Below are 13,137 nucleotides of genomic sequence, written 5' to 3'. Positions count from 1 at the left end.
ATAGGCAAGATGTTACGCTGAAGAGATAAAAACGAGAAAGAAGAGATGCATAAGGAAACCATCGAAGGAAGAAAGGTATTGACATGAATATCGGGTATCCGATTAAATCGTTGGATAAGATGATACAATAAGGAAATAAAAGAGGGAAAAACGAGGTGGAAGACGTTCGATGGAGGGTCACGTCAGGAAACGTGTAACTTCGACCCGTAAAATTGCGTAAGTTTCGACGTGTGACGATGATGCTGGAAACAGGGGTTGCGCGTGGCAGTGATCCTGAGGCCGCGGGGAAGCCTGCATGACGTCTAAATCATATGTCACGGTCTGGAAATACGCATATCAGGAAACGTAAACTTGATTCCTGGTAATGCTTCCGGCGTTGCGAGTTAACCCCACGAAGCTCGCAAACATACACAGCCGATATCCGTCCTCTCGCATGGACGCGGACTGCGTGTACAGGGTGGCTCGGGAATTACGTCACGATCGAGTATCCTATGGGACTATTTCCACGAGGAAATCTCGACTACGTGGACGATGCGTGGTTTATAGGATATTTTTTTATTCAAAAAAGAAGGTTAATTTTTCCGCTCAATTTGTCCGATATTATAAAAATATTATATCGTGATGCGTGAAATATTGCAAAATATATTATAAATGGACTGGATGATGCGTGGCGGTTCTAACTATATTTTGAGAAATGATGGTTAAATGGGATTATAAAGTTTAGATTCAGTTTTTATGACGGTGCAATTTTTTGTTAATAGAAAAATGTTTGACGGGTATTATTCGTTTAAAGAATGGAGTTTCAGCTGATACGTATACTGTTCCAATAATGATAATAGAAAACAAATGATAAATTGCCTCTTTAGAGATGAAATTACGGGAGACCGACTGAAACTGTATACGGAGACAGCATATTTTATCGTGACCTGTAATTGTTTCATAATTCCATAAAAATAGTATTCTATTCGTAGCCGAGAGAGTTAAGGAAATTAAGAAGACTTTTTTATAAGGTAGCGTAAGATCGATGTCTAATATTTGTCTCGGGGTAATTAAGCCAGAGTATGATTTTCTGTGGAAGTAATTTATCTTCTGGAGAAAAACATGATACTTTCGTGTTTGATGTTCGTTTAAGGATAATTGCGAAAAGATGAGTCTTTTTAAATGAAGCACAGCGCAGTTTTAAACGTTAAACTTGCTTCCTCTCTCATGACAATATCCGTATCTTATTTACGAATTCATAAAAATTCGATTTCTTCTTATAACGTTAACAGAAATAATTTATTACAATACGAATGACAAATCCATCTAAGAATTTTAACAGATGTTTGAAAAATTCGTACAACGAGGGTGCAATTTTTTAAAAATATTTATACTTCCTATCTTTCCTGTAGAACAATCAAAACTTCGATTCTTGAAGTGTCCCCTTAAACAATGAACGATATAGTCAATATTTCAAGATTTTCGCAATGTACTTTGTCAATGAATATTAACAATATTGCCTGAACAATACATATTGATTCTATCAATTGAGAACCTTGAAATACCGACGATATACTTAAATTGATAGTCTGGGGGCGTTCTTATAGGCGAGATTATTGAAAAATGTCCGCGTATCTGACAGAAATCAAAAGCGAAGGACCGAAAGAATCTCGTAAACAGTTCGCCTCAGGAATGCATAGTGAAAAAATGAAGAAGCAGCAATGAACTTAATATCTCATTTTTATCGCGCGGTTTCTCGCTACGAGTTTAGAAACTTTTATCTGAAACACTCCACCTTATCTGCAAGAAGTCAGGAAGTTATTTGGGTGGTCTGTTTCAAGTGCCTCGCCCTGTGTACTCCAAACTTTTCCAGCCACCCAAATCTGAACCTCTGAACACTGAATGCAGACAATAATCTGCTTTACGAAGGATGATACCATCGTTTTTCTCTGACACACCATACTTTGAAAGTACCGAGCGAATTTGCAGCAGGATTTATGAATTCATACTTAGGTGGGTAGGTAAAAGATTATCATCTTCCTCTTATGTTCCTCTCTCTTCAGATTTACATGATCGTCGCAGTTACATAATTATATCATTTTTATTTTCTTAATAACATCGAACAATTCTGTACACGTATCGTGAATATTTTAAAATCTACTATAATAAACGAGATAAACATCGTTTACCGCCTTGAAATATCTAATCATCGTTCCGTTAATCTAGCTATTAAGGTTTCCAATAAAGCTTGAATCAACAGATTCGTAATAAAAGCACTCGAAATCTCTAATTGAAATTATCAAATTCCCGATCAATACCAAACTAAAGTAATTCCATTAGAGTAATTTGCAAGCATACTATTCTAGTTCTCGCGCGTTATGAAATTATCGTATTACGATAAGCCTGGACATCTTTGGTAGGAAACGATATCTAAATCTATAAATCTAAAATATATATATTTATATATATAAATCTAATATATATAATATAAATCTAAAATTTAATCGATATTTGGATTCAGTACGAAGATAAATCATAGGATAAATAGCAAATATTCTTATTAAATCTTGTCAATTCACCAACTGAAAAACAAATTACTATGCACCGAATAAAACAAACAAGACAATAAAACAAAAGACTCTTAAAATAATTAAAAAATAATTCCCGAGGCTGTATTATGCATGCCAAGAGACGAAAGGGACGAGTTGAACGTATCCCCTTGATGACCTCATCCTGTAGATAGAGTACGGTCAGATCGTGGTCAGTCCGCGCGTGTTTACGATGCGTCAGTTCAGAATATATATTTGATATAGGGTGGTTGGGCTGGATAGCTGTTTGGAGCATGCAGTTTCGTTACACCGATACCCAATATTTACTGGCTGAATCGCAAATTTAACGGCCGATTTTCCCATGCAACTTCAACGGAATCGACTCGCACATTAAGGGTGCGGTTAAGGGTCGTCATGTGTCACCGTTTCTACGTGCCGAACGTACTACAAAGTGGGGGATTATTGGAAATATTCATCGAGTACTTTACCAGTGACTTTTTACTTTGAAGACTTTAAAATGTTTATTACACCCGGGGGGGATATTCTGCTTTACGATATTTTTATTTAAGTTTCGGACCAATTTTTATTTGAAATCTTTTCCCTTTGTCTTGTCATTTGAAGGATTGCTGACTACATGTTTGAGCAAAGAATTTCGATTTTTTCAAATTATACGATTCTCGCAGAGTTTCAGAGGATTTATCGGTCGAATCGGGTTATTAAATTCGAGAATAATTAAAATATTTAAAAAATTAGCGTGCAGCCTCTTTTGTCACGTCTTACGAAACTCTTCTCGCTGCCTATGTTACGAGAAAGTCTACGAAAACAACGCGACAGCGGCTAGACGGAGCTGCGCTTTTCTCGATGAAATTTTCTTTGTAAAAAAACTTTTCACGCGCATCAATAAAACCGCCTACATTGTGCCAATTGATCTCTATTCTTTAAATATTTTGTACAACTTTTGTATATTTTTTAAAAATTTTCTCCTCTATTCTTTGTTATGATTATTCGACGCCTGTAACATAATCAAAGCTCAGTATTTCGTCGCATTAGAAATTGCCAGAGAACTTCTAGGGAACCTTAAACTCAGAAACAAATGCAAAAAGTAGAAGAAATTCTGTCAAGTGTTTACATCTCACGCCCTAAAGCTATTTCTTCCAAAGCAAAATTCCAAAATAGAAACGATACAATCTCTGCGTATGTACACAATACGGTGACTCGCATATATTTGAGCGCTATTTAAAGCGGAATAACTTTTTTAATATTGGACCAAACGCTCTGGATTTTTTATTTTAGAAATTACATAGTTCGCTAGATGTTAGACGACGCGTAAAAAAAATGTTGAAAAAATTGTAATTGATCAAAATCACGAAGAAAGTGAGAAAGGTCGCGGTTACAATTTTTTTTATTCGTGGCTAGCAAACATTAAAAAAATACTTTATCGATTTATCGATTTATGTTGGTTACACGCATACTAAAAATTTCATCGAAGTCGGTTAACGTTATTGTAAGCTACAAATGGTTAAAAATATTAAAAATGGCAGTTTTCACCAGTTTGGGCCTATAACAGATCGTACTTCTGCGTATAATATTCGTAAAATTTTCCTGAAATCCATTCGTCGGCCGAAATATCTTAATAAGTCAACTCCTGAGAGAAATCAACGCGGATATCGACTAGCGATAGATAAATCGCCTTACTTTTTGCCAGCTTAATTCACGCGGGCGTTCTCCAAGTCGGCGAGGCCCAAGGGTTTTCTAAAACATTCGTCCAGCCAAACAGCGGATGATAAATCAGACTGTCTTCCACTATTGAAACTATTTTCTCTCTAATCGGCACAGGAACACTCACTTTCCTTCTAACGTTCACGATATTCAGAAACTCGAGAAATCGTAAAAAATTGTTTCGACGGTTCACTATATTAATCCAAAGTCACTGTATCAGTTCAATATTCCACTATGTTGTTTCAAAATTTAATAAAATTTAATATTCGAAGACATCGTTAAAGAGTTAATAACGTTCAAAGATATTTTACGATATATTTTTAAAAACTTCGTTAATGAACGTTAAGAAAAAAAAATACAGAGAAAGTCGCGCACACAAGTATGAAACACTAACAATAAGCTTCAGTGTATATGTTACGCTTCGAATGGGACGACACGCGTTAACGAGCAGAACGACAACTATGCCTTCGAAGCGAAAGGCAAAGCATGACTGACTCGTTCCGAACAAAGTACAAAGTCGTCCCCGAGGTCAGGTATAACGAAAATGCCTGCCCCACTCTGTCCCCCCTACTCGCAACATCCCCCCTGCGTAAATGGGGGAGGAAAGGTCCCCTAGTCGGAGGAAAAGGTCCCGCACGATCAAATGATATCCACTTAAGTCGATGACGTCCACCGTGAATTGTGCAACTCTCGCCCTCTTCTCCTTTTTCTTTCTCTCTTTCTTTCTCTCTCATACTCTTTACAAGTTGGACAATTAACTCGCTCCTTCGAACAGCTCCCGACGCGACGCCTTTCTACGCTTGGCTGGAAGTTGAGCTTCGAATTATCGCCGGGATATTCGGCGACGTTTTCGCCCTTTCAACATGCGTTTAACTGGTGATTTTGATGTTTGAGGGTGGATAATTAGCGTGCAAGAGATTTACGATTTGTCGTTCCATAAACGGGGAGTTTGATCGAGGGTGTAACATTTAGGTTTACGAATTGAGGAATGGCAAGTTGACGATTGATACTTGTCAACTTTTTCTTTGTAACTGGTCCGTGGACGATTAGCGAATTAAAGTACGGTTAATAGACGATTAATTTTTTAGTTTGTACCTTACAGAACAGGAAATAAATATCTTTGAATTTTTATTTTTTTATTTCTTTTATTTAGAAGTATCTTTATGAAAGTAATATTCTTTTAGATCCTCTTCCTTTTATTTCCTTTGACTTGTTCCATTTACCTTTTGGAAAATGAGACGATCTGCACGCGATGGTATTTTGGAGTGTTGGAACATTTCATGCATTGAACATATAAAATATTGAAAATAAAGGAATATTTCCCTACGTCATCGAAACGTCAATTGTTACCTCGAGCCTTAAGCGATATTCGACAGCTAATATTGTTGCATAGCGAAATAATATTGGTGAAAATTGGATCTATCAAAATGATATTTGTTTGTAAAATTGTTATCGCAACGACTACAAGTATTTAACGACTCAACAATTTATCATCCTTGGTGCGTTACGTTTTTACCTCGCTGAAAAATTATTTTAATTGCGATGATTAAATCAGATTTTCACGCTCGTAAAACGACAGCTTTTCTGCCGCGTTGTATGTCGCGGTTACTAATTAAAAAAGTTAACGCTTTCACTGTCCTTTGTGTTCATCCGTGTGTCTCATTCGCGGGCCCGAAATAAAAAATGTATTAAACGATTGCGAAGGGCCGTCGGCCTTTTAGTTTAACGCGTAACACGCATTGTTCTCAACATGTGCTAGCGAATTAATATAAAGCATGTGGCTACCTCGTTCAATATACTAAGACTCTAATCCTGAAATTTTATATTTATTTTTCTGCGAATACACCCACAGCAATATAAAGCAGAAAAATTTCCAACGAAACAGTACTTTAAAGCGAAAGATAATTAATTCCTATTAAATTTGGAAAATATCAAATGAATAAAATTAACAAATGTCCGTGCATTCGCTTTCATAGCTTTTTGACGGATTCATGTGTTTAGCATACTAAAATACTAATCCTGCTGCTTTGTATTTAGTTTTGAACTTTACACAGACAGACACATAAATATAAAATACAAAAATTTATAACGATGCGGTTGTTTAAAGCGGAAAGATAATTGGTTCGTACGAAGCTCGGAGAAAATAATACAAGTACATTTTTGTTGATTTTTAAATTTTAATGTCGTTTTCTGATTAAGTATGACAAGGTATATTTCGATAGAAAATGGTTAAGAGTGGAATTTGTTAGGTCCAGTCAAATGTAGAATTATTAAAACTCAGAAAAATGTAGATTTAATCCTAAGATCGAATAAAAAGGCAATTTTGAACAAAGCAATGTAAAATGAAATTTGTCGTGTTATTTCTCTACAGCCTTTATATTCAATTCGGATAATATTAAGTAAATATTATAATCGACGAACGTAGTAACATTAGACCCGATAATTTCTGAAAAAATTGTTAGAGAATCAATCTGAAAACGATTTTGGTTGACCGTATGATGATCTATGAATAACGTGAAAACTATAGACCAAACATTCGATTCGTTTTACCGACAATTTACACTATCAACAATTATACGAATTACCGTCAGTTTCCGATAAATTTCACGTTAACAGTGCCGCTCGATAAAGCGACAGCCAATCGCCAATATAATTACAAATCATCAGGATGCGCGTGTACATTAGCTGCAGTGGGTGTATTCGAGAAATGATCAATTATACCGTGCGGCAGGATGCCGTAGCGATCTCCATTTATCGAAGGAACGGTGACCCGGTTTAGGGAATTAACCAATAGATCATAAATCTCTGTATCGACGTATAACGACCTACAAACCATTCTTGTTTGCTATAAGTAAATTATAATTTCTTTATTATAATTAAATCGTGACAGAAAAACGCTATGGATATTTAATCGGTTTCTTTCTGTGTTCCTATTTCTGCAAATTTTAAGTCTTTCATAGAAAATTCAATTCGATGTTAGTTAATGTAATGTAATGTAAATATACTGTCGAATTCTATTAAATTAATAATGCGATCATGAAAAGAATTTTTGTTCTTTTTTTTTTTTAAGAATTTACTCTATATTTTTTGACTACTATTTCTACTTCCACGTAGAATCTAAATTCTAAAGGAAAGTCAATTCAGCGAGCTGAAGGTAGAAACTTTGCTCTTTAAAATAACGTCAAGCAAATACTTGTACGATTTTTCTTCACAAAGTTATAATAACTTAAATTTTACAGCGAAAATTTCGAGATCCTCTAATTTTACTTCGAATTCGTAAAATAACCAGAGAAGAACTAAATAAAATAATTTCTCCCATATGAAGACAAAGTTATTCGATGTTTCTGTAAATTTCTATTTTTATCAATACCGTTCAAGATAACGAGGAAAGAGATTTCATTTTTGCATAAATTTTTCTATCTATCGTATAATACATTTTTACACTTTTACATATTTAATTTTCTCTTAAATGCATAAAAATCCGCTTTTAAATCTGGTTACAATCAATTCAGATGATAACTAATAGCGAACAAAAAGATTCTACTATAGTTACATCTCATGTTTACACATTGCAATGTGATTATTACACACCCAACATGAATCGTCCGCCTCGGCTGTAAAAGCGTTGAGAAAAACCATAAACAAGCGCATCGCATCTTGTCAGAGCCTTATGTCGATGGACCAGCTACGGAGATCGATGTCGTTATCGCAATTTTCTTTTCTTACCGCGAAGGTATTCAGCTCCATTTCAGTAGACGGAGCTGGTGGGAAGTCGGCTGGATGGTTCAATAACGTATGTTATTGAGGAGCCACTCGTGCGTTACCCACCATTAAATGCGCATGAGGAACGTTCCCAGGACTTCGATGCAATGCGCCACGCATACCTTGCACTCTTGAACTTTACGGGGAGATAACTCATAATTGAGTAGACTCAATAATAGGTTATGCCCAGACCGTTTCAATAAGATAAATTTCACGGATTAAAAAGATTTTCATTTATCATTGTTTCTAATTCCTTCTATGTTTCCTTGTTTCTCTCGTTCAATGCGATCATTTCTTAGAAATTCTGTCGCATCTAATCAAAGCCTCTTAAAGGTTCCGAGAAGTCCAAACATTCTTCTTTCGCATCTGTAATATCATACGTTAACTTTAGACTGACTCTCTGTCTCTGTGATCGTTCCAAACTTCGGACAAATAATTGATGGACTTTCTTCAAAATTGCGAATGCGCGAGCGAGTGTCGGAAGTACCGGCAAACCGTTCGAATAAATCGAATACCAGCCGTATAGGGTAGGACAGAAGTTAAATTAACGCAAGTTCTGTAAACATGGCGGCATTAAAGGGGTTCCGCTTCGATTTTCTTCAAACGCGGTGAGTGCAACGCGGTACTAAGTTGCTCGTCGAATTTCCGTGGTTCAGTTCCGCAGGCACTGACTCTCGCTTGAGAGAGAGAAAGAGAGAGAGAGAGAGAGAGAGAGAGAGAGAAACATCGCACAATTTAACAGGTAGTCTTGGAAACGTGAGCAGAATCATTTGGCCGATACGTTTCATGTTCCATCTATTTCATAATCGAATAAATAATTTTGTCGAGGTTCATGTTTCTCTTGATCTCACGCGCGGATTAAGAGGCGAAGAGGGAGTGTCTATAGCCGCGGGACTAGCTGTTCGAGAAAAATACGTTTTATCTTGCAAGTATAACGAGAAAATTACCTTAAGAAAAATTTCAAAAAAGGCAAATGTATTTTAAAAATGGGTACTAAAAAGTTTTTAATACAATTTATTACAAAATAAAATAAAAATTTCATCTTAATTTCCTTCATCGAAGGGATCCCTTCCTTGAAGGGATCCTCAGGGCCTCGTGAGCTTTAATTCGGCTCTGCCACACCTTATCCAATTTGAAATCGATCGAATGCGTGGGAATGTGTATACGGCTTTCTTAAGGGAGGTCAGTGCTCCGCTTTCGAAATGGAATCAAAATGATTGGTTCTGGGATAGGAAACAGAGGTGGAAATTACGTTGATTAAACAATAGAAATTGGTGTTTAAACGTGGGAATCTTCGATCGATAGTAAATGGCGAATTTCGCATGAAATTTTCGATTATATTCATTCATCGTTTAGAAACATTACGCTTATAAATACATGCTTTCTAAAAGTAGCTAATTTCACGAAGATTCGTAAAAACATATAACTAACATTTTCAAGACTTCGATAGAGTAGCGATACGTATTTTATTGTAGAATCAGTCAATTGATATCGTGTAACGTACGATTATTTTAATAGCTCGTGTTTAGTTCACGGCATATCGAACATAAGAATTGCCGTTTTACAAAAAGCAGAAAATATAACTTCTTATGCGTTTCCTCCGCAGCCTTTATTCCTTTAGCCTTAGAATTTTTCGTCAATAATTAGACGAACGTTTGTTTTAGTTACAGGAAGTTAGAAACCAATCTACAGATCGCGCGTTTTCATAAAATCGCGGAAGTTTCTGTACCAAACAAGAAAGCTATTGCCGTCAGAACCAATAAGTATGAAACCGAAATGCAGATCTATCTTGAGAAAGATCATGTTTTCATTCGAATCCTGCGGAAACTAAAACTGCATAGAAACTTAATCACTGGTCCGATGAACGACTTGAGACTAACGAGAAATCTGAAGTGAAATCTGACGAGGAAGGTCCAGAGTTAGCGGCATAACCGTGTTTTCGAACGGCGTGGTTCAGTTCTTGCGAGCCAACTATCGGAAAGATAAATACTTGTTGTGGCAACTATGCGAGAGTTAGCCTTCGCCGACACCGCGTGACTCGATTGCATTTACAGTCCGCCAGTGCGACCAGATAAGCCGTTTCGGAACAAATTAATCAACACTATCGTGGCGAAAGCACAGAGACCAAGTTTCGAAGGTAACTTCCCATCAGATTAAAGTAGCCCGTAACCGAATTTGAAAATCGATCGTGAAAAGCGCGTGCCTCGTTAAGGGAAACATAGGCTTGTTGTCAAAATTGGAAGATTGGAAGATTAGCTTATTTCATAATTATTACCACACAGACTGCATTTTTCGAGAATTCAAGGGTGCAAAAGTCCACAGAGTGCGTTATTAATACCAACGCATTATTATGATATTTCATAGAATTTAGTAGATCGAATAAATTTTTGTTCGAGAAAAGTTCAATTTCTTTATTTATGTTCGTACGAATATAAGAATGCTTACACATCTGCAGTCTAGTAGCGTTGTTTCTTTGAGAATCGCAGGATTTCTACGTTAGTCGGACGTTAGATTATTTCTGTCTGAACTTTAATATCAGGACAATACTATTATTAAGGCAAATACTATGATAGAACTAATACTATTATTCAGGCAAAGGCTGGTACCGTTTGTTGTTCAAAAGATGATATTTAAGATCGTAAAAGGACAAAGATACTCGACTGGTTCGCAACGTAACTAAAGGAACACGATTATCAATTAAAAATCTTCTCGTGTTATTAATGTAACACGAATATCGGAGGAACAATTCGATAGACATTTTTAAAGCAACTATGCAGTGAGATATCGAGAGGGACTAGAAAAGGGATCGCGTTAAGTTCCACTTTGACACGTTACCGAAGTGATTGGAAGATAATAATAGTCTTATCGTACGCCATTTATCATTGGCATCGATTGATCAAGGATCGTGCAAAGATTTAAAAGCAGTTCTGTGACGTTTGGATAAAAGATAAAATTGTCTTTAAGGGATGCAATTTCCAGATTGGAGTTTCTGACCGAACTCGTGAACTTGAAGGGTTCCCGCGTAGTCACCTGTTGAAACACACCGTCCCTAGGTATATACTCGTAGTTATCTATTAAAATTGATGTATCTATCAGAACTTATCGATTATGAAATGAAACATTCGTGGATCGAAGCTATATGTATGTAAATTTTTAGAGCTGGATCGATAATTCGCATTATGTCAAACTTTTTAGCGGAATAATGAATTTTGATTGGGTTTGGCTAATTTTTACGCTTCTCTGACATTGTGTTCCGGTTTAAATTAAAGACGAGTACTATAAAATATGGTGTCGAAACGAGCTTTAATAAAACCACGAAGTGTTAATCGACGACCACACGCGCCGCGATCCAGTTTCCAGTTTTTTTTTCCTTTCATTTTATTTCACCTTTTTTTTTTCCACAAACTGTGGTATAGCTCTGGTTTAACAAGACCGTTGCTCGACAATTCGGCTCGCTGTAACTGTAAACTCCCACCGGTAACCAACGTTATTTGCAAATGAGTACTATTTTATCCCAGGACCGTCGATACGTCCGGTTTTAATAATGTACCTGGCGCAGACGTTTTAATTTGAAACAAATAAATTCTACGTTTCAGTTGCAAGTAAGACAAAAATTAGAAGAATTAGAAGAATTTGAAGAATAGAAGGGTTAAAGATCGTTTTCGAGATTCGAGATTCTGTTGAGATTAGCTACACACCGTTCGATTATATTTCCTCTCTGCGATTGATTGAAAATAAAATCAGTGAAAAATCAAAGTACAACTACCATACTAATCTGCGCCATTTTTCTTAATTGTAACCTAATAAGTATTTCAACAGTGAATTGTTAAGTTTTCATAAAATAATATTCATTTAATTTGAACCAATCTTCTAAAATAGGTACATCACAAGTCCTTTAAATCCAAGTTCCTTGCAACTTCTTCGATCTTAAGATAGTATCAACGTCAACAACACAGTCCTGAAGTATTACAAATTGACGAATTTCCATAAATACGCCGTGAAAATGTTAAATCTACCTCGATATGTCACTCAAAGGTAACAGTCTTCCTATGTCTGATTAAAACTACTAAATAAAAAGCAAGAAACCACTTCAGAGAAACCGCTGTGCTTACTGTGCTCCACCAACCAACCACCACTTTCCACCTGATGACACATATCCATTAAAGAGATTCGCATTCACGAACTCTCGGCAAACTTGACTCTGGCCCGGCAACTTCTGTTAGCCGCAACATTATCTTAACGAAACGTCACTGCAGAGTGTCCAAAAGTCCGATCTTCAGCCGCTCTGATAATGAACAAGCATTCTGCAATGACGTGGACCATGTTTCATCGGTTTAAGCCCTATGTAGACCAGGGATGGCGATCGTGGCAATTTCACAGCGGTGGCTGTCCTCGTTACTCTGCTGGAAAACTTGCGAAAAAGGTGGAATAAAAGGCAAACTGTTCATTCATTCGTTAAAAGACTTCGAATATTTATACAATATTCATATTTTTATAAATGTAGCTAAAGAAACGGAATCTAAATAGAAATTTACAGCTACTATCTACCTAAACATTGAGACCACGAAGTATGCACTATCGGTCAAAATTTTCCAACCAACTTTTCCAATTGTATCTCTAACAAATCTCTCGCTACTTTTCCTATTGATTACAAATTAACGTTATAGATGATAATAATTTTCTTTCTCTGCTAGAAAACTTTCTAGAGGAATAAAATGCCAAGCCAACATGCCCTGCGAATTCTCGAATTTAACGGAATTCGTAGAAGTGCGAAACTTATGGCCGACAGCGTAGTTCCACGAAAGCGTAATAACGATGTAAGCTTGGAACATGGAATGGATTCTTAATTTCTAAACGTTCGCCAGAAATCTGCTTTGGATGGAAATCGAGCTTTATAATGCTGCCTTTCGCAAGAGGAGAATCTGCATCCGCGAGAGAGGACGCAAAAAAGAAACTAGGCGAACCGCTAACGTGACTACTCGAAAAGGCAGTGCATAACTGGCGGAGCGTCTTGAGATTATGCCTAGACATGATCCCATATAGATCGCCGGGCTAGTCTATGCAAATCCCCGTAGCAAACTGCTCGGCATTTGCATAAGCTCGCAGATAAGGACGCGTTAGAAGTATG

At 36.5% G+C, this 13,137-nt stretch overlaps 1 protein-coding gene across 4 annotated transcripts in view; it reads right to left on the bottom strand.

Moving 5' to 3' along the window:
• Nucleotides 1-13,137, bottom strand: part of LOC100643941 (connectin) — a 349,916-nt gene that overhangs the window by 187,557 nt on the left and 149,222 nt on the right. The window contains exon 1 of one of the 4 annotated variants that reach the window (XM_048408877.1): nucleotides 4,224-4,700. The exons of the other annotated variants lie outside the window; for them this stretch is intronic. The gene's annotated coding sequence lies outside the window, so the exon portion shown is untranslated. Of the gene's footprint in view, nucleotides 1-4,223; nucleotides 4,701-13,137 lie in introns of those variants that run through there. 4 annotated transcript variants of the gene reach the window in all.

Source organism: Bombus terrestris, chromosome 9 (genome assembly GCF_910591885.1).
Source record: "Bombus terrestris chromosome 9, iyBomTerr1.2, whole genome shotgun sequence".
Classification (NCBI taxonomy): domain Eukaryota; kingdom Metazoa; phylum Arthropoda; class Insecta; order Hymenoptera; family Apidae; genus Bombus; species Bombus terrestris.
Note: the sequence above shows the minus strand (reverse complement) of the source record. Positions and strands in the feature narration are given on the sequence as shown.